General features: G+C 44.4%; 1 pseudogene; it reads right to left on the bottom strand.

The window, feature by feature from the left end:
* LOC111958670 (OTU domain-containing protein 7B-like) overlaps positions 1 to 15,563 on the bottom strand; it is a 33,625-nt pseudogene that overhangs the window by 7,449 nt on the left and 10,613 nt on the right.

The following is a 15,563-nucleotide window of genomic DNA, read 5'->3' on the forward strand; positions in this document are numbered from 1 at the left end:
CAGCCTTTTATTGAAAAATCTGCTGCACTCCTCCCAGTGAACCTAAGGAGAATACCACTACATCAACCAATGCCAGCCAACTGGGTTAAGACCTGGTCTCGGACACCTCTCGCACGCATTATTTATGTTAAGTATGTGTTTATATATTATATTAAGTGTGAGGATGCCACAATGAGTTACGGCCCATTCATGAGCCTCTGTTTTGAAACAAAGACTAAGACTAAGTAAGAGGAAAATGTTAGATAGTGGCTACCTATGCACTTCCTGTGTGTTTCCTATCTGACCCGTTTGTTTCCATGTGCAGGACGGAGTCATCTCAGAGGAGCCTGTGTACGAGGATCTGGAGAGATTCTCACGTGTTCGTCCTGCCCATGTCCTGAGGAGCCTCAGATCAGTGCAGTGGTGGCAGACACCATGCTCAGGGACTACTGGAGGAGAGGGTAGGAAGACACATTTTATGTTACCAATTTGGCTGCCTTACAATCTAAGACTATGTTTTATGAACTTTAGTGTTGTAACTGATTGTGATTTATGCTAATTTATTTCTCTTCTCCTCCACTTCTTCACCAGCTTTTGCCCCCATCCCATTCGGAGGGATCTATCTGCCCCTGGAGGTGCCAGCTGCCAAGTGAGCCACGCTCGCCTAGTACTGCGCGTACGACCAGGCCCACTTTCTCTGCCCTCGTCTCCATGGAAGCAGAAGGAGGCCTCCAAAGAGAAAGGTAATGTACGATGATCCAGTCCTCTTACTACCTAGATGAACCCAACACCTTCCGCACCGCTACAACACAACCATGTTCTCATAGTGAAGTGGAGCCACATTTGTAATAGACTACAAACCTCTCCTAAAAACCCCCCAAGTGGAATTAGAGCAACTGCCATCGGCGATCAGAAAATTCATTCCCCAAAATTGTACTCTACGATGTGTAAAAAAATTAATATATTTTTTGACGTCATGTGTTTTTTTTCTAAAATGAAAAAAATCTGAATTGGAGTACCTGTCGACATTTGATCTGATCCTTTTTGAATATTTGAATTGTTTTGGTTTCAAGTAATTCCCTTGACTGACAACAGTGTTGTCAGTAAAAAATAGATTAATAAAAAAAAAAAAACTAAAATGCGAATAACCCACTGGGACCCTTTTTGACCCCGTTTTTTCTACCGATACTTGGACAAAGAAGCAGTAGCATTCTGAGCCTGCACAATCACTGATTCTGTGCTTTCAGTTTCTAATTTTACACTAAATGCGTACGGCAATTGGGTCAACTTCTGTTTCATTTCTCAGTATCAAACATACTCTTTGACGCATAAAAACGGTTGTTGTTACGGGCTCTAGCGTAGTGGCTTATATATAGAGGTGCTTTTATTTTCCCAGACCAAACTTGAGACGAACAAAAAACCTTCCTCTGCACCTATTTTAACTTACCCTAGAAGGATGCTGTGCCTTAGACTGTTCTCTTCACTCTTAGAAGGTTAGTTGACCTAAAAACTGTCATACTGGCACAAACAAAATATAAAAAAGGATTTTAGGCCAGTTTTAAAACTGTCAACTGGGTATGTCATTTTGTAAAATTCATTAATTATTCTCATTTCTGGGACTTCTCAAACCCAGAGTGACTATTGGAGTAGATTTGCCAGTCGTTTAATAATACCCTCATCTCTCTATTCCCCTGCCTCCTCCACGTTTGTTTTATTTAAATACCAACACACTTTGAGCACACCGACGACGAGGTGAGGTCGTTCACGGCACAATGTTATCCATTTAAAAACACTGGCATCTTACTCCATAGTACTCTGAGTTTGGAGAGCCCAGAGAATGCAGAATACATTGAATGAATGTTCAAAGACATACACCCAGTGACATGTTTCATGTAAAAGCACTGGCTAAAAATGTTATTTTTTTCGTTACGTTACATCATTAACCCTTCTGATAAGAGAACAGTTCTAACCAGCATTCTTCTAGGGGTGATTAAATGTCAGGGAGAGGTGTTTTCTCTCATTTGTCTGAAAGCTAAGCAAGCTACGCCACTAGCGTCAGTGTTTGACTGATGTTGTGAGAGTCAGAATGCTTACTCTTCAGTCGGAGCGTCAGTGAGTGATTACTTTTACAGAAACAAACACTGTGTCAGTCAAGGGATTACCTTGAACAAACCAACTCTCAAAATTAATTACAAAGAAATCAGAATGTCACACATGGGTAGCCCTAATCTTCAACTTCTTCATTTTAGAAAAACATGACGTCCACAAATAAAATGATTTCTTTACACAGTTAGTCAATTTTCGGGACTATATTTGATGTGCAGCATCCTCTCAATTTCCACTTTGGTAGGCTGTTCTATTCAAGGGCCACTTCACTATGAGACAATTGTTGCTGTGTAAGGCTATGCGATGATGGATGCGTAACATTACCTTGCTCTTTGGAGCCGCCCTTCTGCTCCATGGAGACGAGGGCAGAGAAGTGGGCCTGGTCGTACGCCAGRACTAAGGGCGAGCGATGGCACTTGGCAGCTGGCACCTCCAGGGGCAGATAGATCCCTCCGAATGGGATGGGGGCAAAAGCTGGTGAGGGAAGGGAGGAAGAGAATAACATTCAGCATAAAACATCACAATCAGTTACAACACTAAAGTTCATAAAACATAGCTTATGGATGTAAGGCAGCCAAATTGGTAATATCAAAATGTGTCTTCCTACCCTCTCCTCCAGAGTCCCTGAGCATGGTGTCTGCCACCACTACTATGGGCCTCCTCAGGACATGGGCCAGGACGAACACGTGGAACTCCTCCAGACTCTCGTACACAGGCTCCTCTGAAGACTCCGTCCTGCACATAGGAAACAAACGAGGTCAGATCAGGAAACACGCAGGAAGTGACATAGGTAGCCACTATCTAACATTTTCCTCTTACTATCTTAGTCTTTGTTCCAAAACAGAGGCTCATGATGGGCCGTAACTCCATGTGGCATGCCTCACACTTAATATAATAGTATACATACTTAACATAAATAATGCGTGTGAGGTGTCCGAGACAGGTCTTACCCATTGCTGCCATTGGTGCTGTAGTGTATCCTAGGTTCACTGGAGGCCAGTTTTAGCAGCTCATTCCACTCCTTCTGCCACTCCTCCTCTGTGTACACCAGACCAGACTGTGGACACACACACACACTTCAATACACTGAAATGGAAGTTTGACTGTAAACAATCCTTTAGACTAAGTTTCACATGGATCCATCCTAGTGAATCCCCCACCTCTTTGTTCTGCATGGTCTGCTGCCACCTCACCTGCGTCTCAGCGACTCCCTCTCCTGGCCGTGGTCCATCAGTGCATACAGAGACTTCCGCAGCATCAGGTCGCGGTCATGAAAGCCCCACATACCTGCAAGGCCGTACAGCACATAATATACACAACACCATCCCAAAGAAAGGAAAAGCAGTGGTTACATCCAAACCTTACTCTAGCAAAAGGCAAGTTGTTTGATGTGGGAGTTGTGTTCTTAATTAGCCTAGTGTCCATTATGGGCTGTAGCTTCAGAGAATATCACAAATAAAGCCCAATTCCTAAGGATGGATTACAAGGCATTTTAGCTGCAATGCTTACACCTCAATTGGGTCCTAATTAATTGCTCGGCTAAGCTCCTCCAGTAGGACACTCGCTTAGCTATAATGTGTACCACAATTATTCAAGGGCTTACTTCAGCTAACAATGAAGCTCTCATCATTGATTGACATAGCAGAGATTTGGATCTTGTTTTAAAGGCTATGACACTCACCCAATGACGCTGCATGTAACAGGCAGTTTCCGTCCCACTCGTCGCCAATGGCAATAGACTCTGACAGTAGGTCCCACCCGTGTCCACCAATTGAGTCGGCCTTAACGTAAACAGAACAGGCACTCGCGGTTTCATTCACACTAAAAACTATTTAGCACGCACGTCTAGTACTGAGATCTATTGGTGTAGACGGTCATCTACACGACACAATGAACAAGATTGCCTCAGAAGTGAATAAAGTCATTTATTTGTAATTGGTTGCAGCAGTGGAACCCGTGCAGTTAAACTCACCGGCGTGCTCTAAGGCCACCATCATAGATTGCTCGATGAGGTCCCTCTCGATGAAGCCGCGAAAGTCGTCCCGGTACACGTGAGGTCGGGCAGCTGGAATGTGCACAGAGGCGTGTCCAGAAGGGGCTCACTACTACAGTTGCCCGTACTGGAGAGCGTGTGACCGCGCAAGGGACACGATGGTAGAGCTGGCATGGATTGCTCTCGATAGACGCCTTCTCTGTGGCTGCAGAGGAGTATCACAAAAAGAGAGAAGAGGAGTTGTAGGTTAGTTGTGGGAAGGGTAGGAAAGAGAAATTGGACAAGGGGAAAGTTATACAAGGAAGGCTGACTTGAGAGAATTGACAAAAATAAAAAGTGAACTAACAAAAACAAAAAAGGAGAGGGTTCTAGTTTATCACAATGAGGGAACAAGGAGGACAACAATAAGTGGTTGTAAATAGTGACATTATGCCCAAAATATATACACTGCTCAAAAAAATAAAGGGAACACTTAAACAACACAATGTAACTCCAAGTCAAACACACTTCTGTGAAATCAAACTGTCCACTTAGGAAGCAACACTGATTGACAATAAATTTCACATGCTGTTGTGCAAATGGATAGACAAAAGTTGGAAATTATAGGCATTAGCAATACACCCCAATAAAGGAGTGGTTCTGCAGGTGGTGACCACAGCTTCCTGGCTGATGTTTTGGTCACTTTTGAATGCTGGCGTGCTTTCACTCTAGTGGTAGCATGAGACGGAGTCTCAACCCCACACAAGTGGCTCAGGTAGTGCAAGCTCATCCAGGATGGCACATCAATGCGAGCGTGTGCAAGAAGGTTTGCTGTGTCTGTCAGCGTAGTGTCCAGAGCATGGAGGCGCTACCAGGAGACAGGCCAGTACATCAGGAGACGTGGAGAGGACGTAGGAGGGCAACAACCAGCAGCAGGACCGCTACCTCCGCCTTTGTGCAAGAGCGAGCACTGCAGAGCCTGCAAAATGACATCCAGCAGGTCACAATTGTGCATGTGTCAGCATATGTCTCACAAGGGCTCTGAGGATCTCACTCGGTACCTAATGGCAGTCAGGCTACCTCTGGCGAGCACATGGAGGCTGTGCGGCCCCACAAGAAATGCCACCCCACACCATGACTGACCCACGCCAAAACCGGTCATGCTGGAGGATGTTGCAGGCAGCAGAACGTTCTCCACGGCGTCTCCAGACTCTGTCACGTCTGTCACATGTGCTCAGTGTGAACCTGCTTTCATCTGTGAAGAGCACAGGGCGCCAGTGGCGAATTTCCCAATCTTGGTGTTCTCTGGCAAATGCCAAACGTCCTGCACGGTGTTGGGGGATAAAAACACAACCCCCACCTGTGGACGTCGGGCCCTCATACCACCCTCATGGAGTCTGTTTCTGACCGTTTGAGCAGACACATGCACCATTTGTGGCTGCTGGAGGTCATTTTGCAGGGCTCTGGCAGTGCTCCTCCTTGCACCAAGCAGAGGTAGCGGTCCTGCTGCTGGGTTGTTGTGCTCCTATGGCCTCCTTCCACGTCTCCTGATGTACTGGCCTGTCTCCTGGTAGCGCCTCCATGCTCTGGACACTAGCTGACAGACACAGCAAACCTTCTTGCCACAGCTCGCATTGATGTGCCATCCTGGATGAGCTGCACTACCTGAGGCCACTTGTGTGGGTTGTAGACTCCGTCTCATGCTACCACTAGAGTGAAAGCACCGCCAGCATTCAAAAGTGACCAAAACATCAGCCAGAAGCATAGGAACTGAGAAGTGGTCTGTGGTCACCACCTGCAGAACCACTCCTTTATTGGGGGTGTCTTGCTAATTGCCTATAATTTCCACCTTTGTCTATTCCATTTTGCACAACAGCATGCGACATTTTTGTCAATCAGTGGTGTGGCTTCCTAAGTGGACAGTTTGATTTCACAGAAGTGTGATTGACTTGGAGTTACATTGTGTTGTTTAAGTGTTCCCTTTATTTTTTTGAGCAGTGTATATATATATATTTTTTTTTACTTACCATTGTTCTCACCTTGCAGCACCTCCTCTTGACGGTGCAGAAGGGGCCGCCCCACCCTGGCCATCTCCTTCTCCGGGGCTGGGTACGTCCTCTCCTCAGCAAAAGAGAATGACAGGTTCCCAGCATGCACTTGTCGCAGCTGTTCAAAGTCACTGAGGGCAGCGTTTAGATCCCAGTTCTTCCCTGCAAATGGAAAGGACAAGTCAAACCCGACCGAAAAAGCCAACGCATTCTATGAAAGTCAGATCCACTCAACAGTCATTAGTTTAAAGATATACCATATGTCAGAACCATAGCGACTGTTATGTAAAGGCCACTGACACATTCCGTTGCTTGAGTAAATATTTGAATTTTGAGCACGTCTTGTCTCTCACCACCATATAGCTACTGCAGTGCATTACATTTTGAACCCATATTCTTACCTGCAACTTGTGCTGCTGCTAGGCAACAAGAGTTGAGTCTCTTCTGGATTTAACGTCCTCCTTTTACATGATAGCTTACCTAACCAACAGCTCTAACTGGGAGGTGCACTGCTCAATTTATACCCCTCACTAGCAGTTGACCATAAAACCATCTATTTTACCCCAGAATGCCTTGCAACTCACCCTCTAGCAGGTCTCTGGCTAGTCCTGGTTCGGCTCCAGTGGAACGGACAAAGTCGGACAGGACTGCGTCCATATCCAAGGTCATGTGATCATGAATTTACAGGGCGGCATCAGGGTAGGAAAAAAAAAAACAGGGGATCCGCCCTCCCCGACAAGACCACTGGACCAAGGGGAAGGGGGAGAGGGGCTCTTCAACTTGCCTTACACGTCCAGCCAAACCTAAATAGAATCAAAAAAAAGCAAACGGATGAAAATGTAAACCTGAATTGGCATCAAAATATGATCCATTTGTACAGCAGGCAGGTACTGTGGAATGTAATGTTATAGGGCCAGGAAAAATGATTCAAGTGTGTTAAATGTCATCTTAACAGCTAACACACACAAAAAAAGATGGAACATAACCCCACTGACCCTTTCATAGTGCCCATGTGGAAGCCTGTTTTGGTAAAGAGCAACATCTGTGGAAAAACATTTCCCAGTTGACCCCTCTGCCTGGCCACGTCTCACTCACCCATGACCACTGTTGTGGTAGGCTGCTCACAGAGCCGTTGAGCAAATGACACAAAGGTGTTCACATTTGCATTGAATCATGGCAACAAGATAACATGTTGGGATGACGCAGATGGGTCCCTGTTTTCTACCTACACAGCACACTCCTAATAGCACACTCCTAATAGCTGTGCTATTGTGCACAGCCGCAGATTCAGTTAACTGGCCGTCACTCCTATCACGATGGGCAATAAAGAATGCTTTACAAAAAGCATCACAGAAAAATGCTCATTGCAAAAAGTACTAGCATTGAATTAGGGAACCTTGACAGCTCAATTATAAAGTTGGCAAACATTTAAGGCCAGACATAAGACAGAAAAGCTCTACACAAGGACATTATTGAACTCCCCTTCAGTTGGAGGCGAGCCTTCCCTTTAAGAAACCATTCCATTCTGACTTTAAAACATGGCTCAGTCAGTGAACCCCCAAACTACAGGGCACAAAGAAGTCTCAAATAATGACCAGGGTTTAGAAAAAGTCCAAAACTACAGCAATCCATGGGCAATAAAAATCACATTACTGAAAAGAGGCATAGCTGGATCAGGCAAAATGTCATGTTACTATGGTAACAGTGATAGGTTTTCAGTGTAGCAAACAGCAATGATGACCCCCAATCGAGACTGGGGAACAATACATTTTCTACAGATGGGCTATTGAAAGGAGAGATGCAGAGGGCAATCGATACAAGTGCAAGGATGACTGGAAATGTCCCTGACAGAAATAAGATAGGGTTCTAGTGTCAACATCTCAGTCCATAAGGTAGCCTAGTGTTTGGCTGCAGCACTGTGCCAATATGTGACCTATAATACATTTAGCAAATATATAAACACAACATGCAAACTGTTGGTCCCATGTTTCATGAGCTGAAAAGAAAATCCCAGAAAAGTTCCATATAAAAACCTTATTTCTCTAAGATTTTATGCACAAATTTGTTTACTTCGCTGTTTGTGAGCATTTCTCCTTAGCCAAGATAATCCATCCACCCGACAGGTGTGGCATATCAAGAACATAATGCCACACACTCAAGTTGAGGGAGCGTGCAATTAGCATGCTGACCGCAGGAATGTCCACAAGAGCTGTTGCCTGAGAATTTAATGTTAATTTCTCTACCATAAGCGGCCTCCAATGTCGTTTTAGAAAATTTGGCAGTATGTCCAGCCAGCCTAACAACCGCAGGACCTCCACATTTGGCTTCTTCACCTGCGGGATCGCCTGATGGGGGTGCTGAAGAGTATTTCTGGCTGTATTAATGCAATTTTTGGGGGGGAAACAAATTCTGATTGACTGGGCCTGGCTCCCCCCATGGCTGCACCCCTGCCCAGTCATGTGAAATCCATAGATTAGGGCCAAATGTATTTATTTTCAATTGTCTGCTTTCCTTATATGACCTGTAACTCTGTAAAACCTTTGAAATGTTTGCATGTTGCGTTTATATTTTTGTTCAGTATAGATATCTGAATTGAGATTAAGCTCTCTTTGAGCATACACTGCCTAAAGCAGTAATTCAAATTCCTTTGGTACCCTAGTGTACATCTTAGTCTAAAACCCCATTTCCCTTCTATCCTCCTAAATGGTCAAATGTTCCACCTCTCATGTTATGTTATGAATTTGAGATACTGAAGTTCAAGCTTCAAGCTGTGACTGGACTACTATCCTTGTTACCTGCAGTCATCTAGCCCTGCCCATGCCTCAGTGAACTCTTCACCTCCACACCTGATGAATCACTTTTTTCTTACACCCATCCCTCTCTCGCTCTCTTGACCCACCCTCACTCGCTCTCCCTCCTTACAACAAAGGCACACTGGCAGGCAAGATAAGGCAACAGGACAAAAGGTCTTTCTAAACCAGAGAATTTCCAGTGCCCTCGTTCCAAATTCGGCCCCAAAAAGAAAGAAAGAGACTTCTCTCTGCAAGGTCTCCAACACACGTGCGGTGTAGCAATTCACTGATGTTCACATACACACATCACCGCTATGTTCACATCTCTTGTAATAGTATTTTCCCAAAGCCGCTGTAACACACAGCTAGAAGCTGTGGATAGGGGCCAGCCTACCCTTCAAAAAAAGCTATACAGTGCCTTCGGAAAATATTCAGACCCCTTGACTTTTCCACATTTTGCTACGTTACAGCCTTATTCTAAAATCGATTTTAAAACATGTATTTTACTCAATCTACACACAATACCCAATAATTACAAACCAAAACCAGGTTTTTAGAAATGTTTGCTAATGTATAAAAAATATTAAACTGAAATATCACATTAACATAAGTATTCAGACCCTTTACTCAGCACTTTTGGCAGCGATTACAGCATTGAGTCTTCTTGGTATGACGCTACAAGCTTAGCACACATGTATTTTGGGAGTATCTAACACTTCTCTGCAGATCCTCTCAAGCTCTCAGATTGAATGGGAAGAGTTGCTGCACAGCTATTTTCAGCTCTCTCCAGAAATGTTTGATCGGGTTCAAGTCCGGGCTCTGGCTACTCAAGCCACTTCTGCATTGTCTTGGCTGTGTGCTTAGGGTCGTTGTCCTGTTGGAAGGTGAACCTTCGCCCCAGTCAGAGGTCCTGAGCGCTCTGGAGCAGGTTTTCATCAAGGATCTCTGTACTTTGCTCGGTTCATCTTTGCCTCGATCCTGACTCGGTCTCCCAGTCCGTGCCACTGAAAAATATCCCCACAGCATGATGCTGCCACCACCATGATGCTCTGTAGGGATGGTGCCATGTTTCCTCCAGACGTAACGCTTGGCATTCAGGACAAAGACTTCAATCTTGGTTTCATCAAACCAGAGAATGTTGTTTCTCATGGTCTGAGAGTCTTTAGGTGCGTTTTGACAACTCAAAGCAGGTTTTCATGTGCCTTTTAGAGCAGCCACTCTACCATAAATGCCTGATTTGTGGAGGGCTACAGAGATGGTTGTCCTTCTGGAAGATTTCCCCATCTGCACAGAGGAACTCTGGAGCTCTGTCAGAATGACCATCGGATTCTTGGTCACCTCCCTGACCAAGGCTCTTCTCCCCTGACTGCTCAGTTTAGCTGGGCGACCAGCTCTAGGAAGAGTCTTGATAGTTCCAAACTTCTTCCATTTAAGAATGATGGAGGCCACTGTGTTCTTGTGGATCTTCATTGCTGCAGAAATTTTTTGGTACCCTTCCCCAGATCTGTGCCTCAACACAATCCTGGCTCGGAGCTCTATGGACAATTTCTTCGTCATCATGGCTTGGTTTTTGCTCTGACATGCACTGTCAACTTTGGGATCTTATATATAGTCAGGTATGTGCCCTTCCAAATCTATAGAATTTATCACAGGTGGACTCAAAGTTGTAGAAACATCAAGGATAATCAATGGAAACAAGATGCACCTGAGCTCAATTTCGAGTCTCATAGCAAAGGGGCTGAATACTTATGTAAATAAACTATTCTAAAAACCTGTTTTCACTTTGTCATCATGGGGTATTTTGAGTAGATTGCTGAGGATTTTTTTGTATTCGATACATTTTAGAATAAGGCTTTAACATAGCAAAATGTGGAAAAAGGGGTCTGAATACTCTCAGAAGGCACTGTTGACAAGAGGCTGTGTGAGTATCCTCAGCATTCAAAAGAGACAGGTGTTGAGTTGAGTGGACAAGTACTTCTGGCCCTGGAGGTAGGTCAGTGTTTACACTAGTGAGAGAAGCAGAAGCCAGCAACACAATATCTTCCTAGGCCCTGGCCTCCATACAAAGCCTCTTGTTGTGTTGACTTCACTGCATCTCATAAAGATAACTTTATGACCTGATTCATTTAAGAAACACTATTACACCTACTGCTGGGAGTTGAGCAAACTAAGTCCTACAAATAATGATGTATCAACGGACAAGCTAGTGCCAATGCCTGCTGGTAATGTGTCGCTCTGTGGACAGAATGTATGCTAACAGACCAGTGAAAGGACTTTGGTATTCCCAGCCTCTAACATCAGCCATTCCTGTGGACGCACTCAGCTTCTGACGCATCAACCAGCAGGAGTTCCTGACAATGGGGTGAGGTGAGGGCCACAAAACTAGGGAAGGGTCCACTAAATTATTAGTTGACAGCTGCTAGGGGTGATAAATCAACAAAGACAACTGTCAATGTTGTGTCTGCAAATATTGACAGCAACGTACGCGATCCGGGGTTGAAACTGTCAGAATTTCCCAAAAATAGTTTCCATCAAGTTTAGGTTTTGTGAGAGACACCTAAGCGATGGCCTGACTAGCATAATGGCCCTGTTGCCAGCACAGAGCAGTCAGTTATGTGTGTGCAGGCCGGGCAGGCTTTTGTCTGAAAGGTTACATAATGGGAGCTGCTGCTAGCACGTGGGTGCTGAGCCTGGGAGAGGCCTGGATCACTGAAGCAGACATGGAGAGGTCACCACGGCCTGCTGCAGCCATTGTGTGGGCCCGTGGAAGATTCATGGAGGTAAACAATGGATGGAGAGACAACCTCCATTACAGTATAGGCTTCCAGCAGTGAAACAACTGCAGGCTAACCAAAACAGAGAAGTCTAATTTAAGCATGTGAAGAACAGGCCTACTGCAAGTGATTTAGGAGAAACGAGAGTTGAGTGTAAGCACAATCAATGTGGTGCTAATCTGACTTGGGCTAACAGGTTAGTACAAAGTTAAAATGTCAGCAACCCAGAACCTCTGGCCAGCTACTCCATTAGGTTCTGGGTGGAGGACGGGGAGATGTTGGACTAGTGTGAGAAGCGGATCCTGTTTGGTAGCTTCCCACCCCAACCTCACTCTCTCGGTCTGCAAGCCTATGGGCCAAATATACGATCCTGTTCCGAAATTCTAAATATGGTATTGTCTGGTGTAGGTGAACCCCCTCAAATCGTAATTCTTCCAAATAAACCGTTTCARAAAACAAGCGCAACAGAAGAATTGTTCCACACTATCCGTCATATCCCAGTCTCCTGACAGACATTTTAATGTTTTTTTGTTGTCACAAGAGACTAGTAGAAACCTAAAAATCAAACACTGAATCAATTGAAAATAGAAAAAAGGATAGTGCTGCCTGCCAGAATTTGAATGATAAATTGGACCCAAAAGGGGCATGGCCTGAAATCATGACACTAAATGATTAGTCACTGAAACAGCGGAGGCCTCCTTGGCATGTAGTTTGGGGCCATGTTGGTCTAACACATAGCTACAGAACCTGGGGTGGTGAGCCAGCTAAAACCAGAGAGCTGCTACCACAGCAGCTGAGAGAGCCACAGAAGAATACTAGTGATATCATTCTGAACAGGAATAGGTATATAGAACCACTGCATGAAACTGAGTCAGATATGATAGGAAGTAATATAGCCTAAGATAAATGTTTAGCACAACAAGACCGAGAGACTAGGCTATAGCCTACTTATTAAGGGCGGGATTGCTCCAAATGCTTTGTCATGTCACATTGTGCATTCATGTAAGGTCACTCAATATGCCCTACATTACACTTAAGTAGGCTTACACCAAGCCCTATATGTGTTTTTTGAACCTGCTCCACTATAGGCCCAGCACTTAGAAAACCTTGCCTATCGAGGCCTACAAGGCATCCTGCTCCAACTTCCATCAAGCCTGGACAATAAATTAAGTCCAGCTGTACCAGGCACTCTCATGATAAATCTGCATAGCCTGTTGTATTGCACAGGGGTAGTATGAAGTCCACAAGGCAGTCATAAACTGGTAGGTCTACTGATAAGATGGATGCACAGGTCTGGAATGACCGATATTTCAGAATTTGTGACCTCTGCCAACCCTTTACATAGCCGTACTCAGAACCTCATTAAGCAAAAAGACCCCATTTGAGACTAGTATTAAAGGGAGTTCAACTTCCTGATTTGGCTTTGTTTAGCGACTTGGTCATTACATGCAACGGCCATGACTGAAGCCAAAGTAGAGTTGTCTTGGGGGGTGGTTTAATGTGGGTGTTTTCCCACGTGGCAAGCTTTTGTACATAACTTAAAACAGTTTAACCAGGTCGTGTCTTGAAGTTGCCTAGGCTAGTTAGTGCTAGCCAACTTATTTAGTCAATAAGCAGGCTGGTGTGAACTGTGGCAATGTTGGTTTGACATTGGATAGCCCATCTCTGGGGCTAGTTATGCACCATCAATAGATTACACAATGTAAATGGGACAATATTTTCATGTTGCACATCTTTTAGTTGTCTCATTTAATGCCTCAATATTTGTATATGCATTTTTATACAAAGTTCATTTGAGGTTAAGTCATTGAAATTGGGAGCTACTGACATTTTAAAATAATTGTCCCACGTAGGCCTACGTTATGTAATTTACTGATATCCCTATGGTGCTAGTTGGGGACTATCGAATGTCAAACCAAATTGACCATGGGCATTACGAATGGGGCTCGAGCAGCTACGCGTTCCTAATTGATGATTGCTTGGGTGCTGCCAGCTGTGTACAGGATTGAAATAAACTCAACCCAAGGAGAACTGTTACAGTACCCTTTATTCCGTGACATACAATGTTTTCCTTTAAAATCTCAGTTTTGGACCAGACTGACTTTATGACCAAATGAAAATTAGCTTTTTAGGGGCAGTCACTTTTTAAAGTGAGCCCTCTATGCATCCTTACAAAATGAGAGTGATCTGCACTTCCAGTGAAGGGGGAGCAGGGTTGTTGGCTGTCACTAGTACACAGCAGAAGGACTTGCCATTTCATGTTTAGCCCACTAAGTCATTCATCATGTGAAACATGAACCTCACTTTCCAGTCGAGAGGGAGAGTAGCTAGAGCCTGAGGCCCAATATGAAAACGGTAAGGCTAGACACTGTACCTGAAGATACTCAACAGGCTTTACAATTATATTGTTCCATTGTCATCAACATATAGCCTAAAGGCAGCATTTTCCAAAGATGGACAATTGGGTTGTTCTATTCCCATTTCATCTTCAGTCAGGACAAGATGATGGATGACCACATCTCTAAATGAATCAGTTCTATTTTAGTTTAATAAAAGTTTCCCTGTGATCTCAGTGAGGGTGTAACACCCTCGCACCACTGCTAAAATCATATGAGTGATAATATAGAAGGGCTGATAAGACAACCGAGTCTGTGTGAGTTGCGTCAGCGATGATAAATGTTGCCCAGTGGTTGGCCCATACCTCTGGGCTGGAGGAAAGGTGGAGAGGGGTTAGGAAATGGCACAGTAGTCCGAGGCACAGCAGCTCAGAGATGGCCATAAACGCTGGAACAGCAGCTTAAGCTATTTGGTTTGACTGATTTATGAACTTTATGAAGTTGCATAGTAGACCGTCGACTATAATCAGATAAGCTACTACCGTACATGGAAAACTTTTAGCGCATTTAAGGCTAGCCTAATCATTGAAATAATTCTGATTAACCACAGCTTTAAAAAAAATAATAATAATAATCTTATGAGTGCAATAGCCCCAAGCCTTCCTTGTTTTGTACTAATAGTCCCTCATTCTGAGCAAGTCAAATGTGCCAGGGATCAGTCAGAAATAGGATCAAGAGATCATAAAGTGACTAAACAGAGTACAGACACTTCACAACTAGAGGAAGTCAAACAGTGTGGTGATTACTGACTGAAGCGGAGCCCACTAGCTCATTACATAACTGCACCGCTACGTCTGAGGAGGCCGAGCTTGTCTGGCGGCGGGATTAAGAAAAATCAAGCACAGTTACCCAGTTCCTCCTGAGCTTCAGAACCCTGCAACTACAGCTAAGCATACCGCACAGCAGCAACGGTCTTGCTGTACAAATCAGCATAACGCAGCGCAACTGAAGTAGCCTACTTCTTGCTTTGCATAGCTGCAGAAACGTAAAAGGCAGAAGCCCTGGACAAAGAAGCACAGTCAAAGATTACAGGTTACACACTGCAAGGCAACGTATTGCAGGACATCCTAAGAGACATAGCTGCCCAACATAATGCTACGCAACGTAACACCATGGTAGTCAACACAATGCAAACATTGAGTGCCCATTCAACACTGGCGCAGGAACACAGCAATGTCTGTGACCAGTCAGGGGCCGAGAAGACACTACTGCCCATACTGTTGCTCCTGTTCCACATCTCACCTTTACAGGGGGGGGAGAAAGATAGATATTWTRTTTAATACTCCTGTTCTGCTAGCAAATTGGTGTGTTGCTAATTGTACTGTCAATGTTTCGTCCGTTTGGTTGAGTAAATGTGCTTAGTTCAGGTGGCGAGACTAATGTCTCCGGTTTTCAATGACATCCAGCTCTTAGCCAAATCAATATATTTAATTGGATTTGGACCATTTTCCCTGGTCAAATAACATTTGTTTAAGCTGGTCATTGGAGAAGAATCT

This window comes from Salvelinus sp. IW2-2015, linkage group LG35 (genome assembly GCF_002910315.2).
Source record: "Salvelinus sp. IW2-2015 linkage group LG35, ASM291031v2, whole genome shotgun sequence".
NCBI lineage: Eukaryota > Metazoa > Chordata > Actinopteri > Salmoniformes > Salmonidae > Salvelinus > Salvelinus sp. IW2-2015.